The following is a 1,684-nucleotide window of genomic DNA, read 5'->3' as shown; positions in this document are numbered from 1 at the left end:
ATCTTATAAGTGGGACCCCCCCCCCCTTTGAAAAACGTTCCGCCGGCCCTGAATATTTACCAACCGTCTCGCATATTGTGGGACGGTCCCGCATTTCAAAGTGATTTTGGATGAAACACGCATTTTGCAGAAACACATGCGTGATTATAAATTTGTCCCGCATTTAGCACAAGTCTATGCGTGATAACGAATTATCAGGAATTCAGGGGAAAATGCATTTAAAAACAGAAGAAATTGGTTTTATTAAAAATATAAAAACGGTTATGCAGTAGCTTGAGTCATTAGAGAGCTTTTGTTTATCTCTTTTGAGAATCAATTCACCAAGAAAATTTCTCTTCTCCTATCAATAAAGCCAAGCCAGGGGTGGCGCCAGCGGGGGAGGGGAGGGGGAAATTTAACCTAATTTGGGCCAGGCTATAAACAGTGGTCCGGGGAAGGGAGGGGGGTGAAAAAGGCGCTTACACCCCTTTTTTTTACACCTCCCGTTTTTAAAAGAATAAAAAATCTGTATCTTATTACCGTTTCCGAGTTTTTAGTAAAATATTACATCCGGGTTACATCCTTTGCCAGTGTCTCATAATACGGTGATAAATACAAGCCAAACCAGCCACTCGTTCGCAAATCCTCAGATTCAGAGATAAGAAAATTTGTTGAATCTATTTCACTAAATCAAATAACCTTTATATTTGCATACCATGCTATGCTGTTATTTTCCCCATTTTCAACGTTAAAACAACAATTTCTAACGATTTGGTAATGGTTTCTGCCTCAGAAATTCCCAAATTCATGAACTTTTAAGACTGATTTCTCAAATATTGTTCTTTCATAAGCATGTATGTTTAAACTTCTGTAATTTCATAACGAAATGTCTGATTTAAATAAATCTTTTTCCATTTTATAGCTCTCATTTTACTTTTAATTCTGCATTAATAACTAAAAAATTATCAAATTTTTTTCGACGAGTAACTGGTTTGGCTTGGCTTTGCCACATTTGAAAATGTGTAGACCTATCTAGGCCTATTAATGAATTATATATTATTGTTGATGAATAAATTAAAAGATGTTGACTGGTTTGTGTATAATAAGCATTTTATAACACTAAAAAATCCAAATGCATTCAGAAATTATGAAATTGCTTTTATTGAGAGAATTATAGAAAATTATTATAGAAAATTTGAGGTGATCAGTCACCATAATTACATGTCAAAGAAAATATCAAAATCATTTGGTATTAGTTATTGACTGAAGTTGTTTTCATGTATTAACTATAGGTTCGCCCACATTTCGAACCCCTTCTGAATCTTTATTTAAACAGCTTATATCCTAAATTTATTTGATCTTAACAACGTTCAAATATAGTGACATATATGTTTCAATATTATAAAAATCAACTCCCCTTTTCAATTTTTCCAATGTTTACTGATTATGATCAGATAGACCTCATGTTTATAATTTAAGGAGATTTCACTTGTTTTGAATTCCTCAAGAACTAGCAATATTCAAAGCCATGTTCCAAGCAACCAGCTGCATTCATCCAAATTTATTTGTGGCCTATATATGTGGTTAAGGTAACTGCATATCAAATACACAAGTATTTGAATTCTGGTTGGGCCAATTTCAATCACAGTTTACATGTGTGTTTCGAAACACAGTACTGTATCGGTACTTTTCAGATACGTAAAGT

The sequence above is a fragment of the Anneissia japonica genome, unplaced genomic scaffold (genome assembly GCF_011630105.1).
Source record: "Anneissia japonica isolate Jap-2015-1 unplaced genomic scaffold, ASM1163010v1 scaffold1065_len1792383_cov172, whole genome shotgun sequence".
In the NCBI taxonomy this organism is placed as follows: Eukaryota; Metazoa; Echinodermata; class Crinoidea; order Comatulida; family Comatulidae; genus Anneissia; species Anneissia japonica.
Note: the sequence above shows the minus strand (reverse complement) of the source record.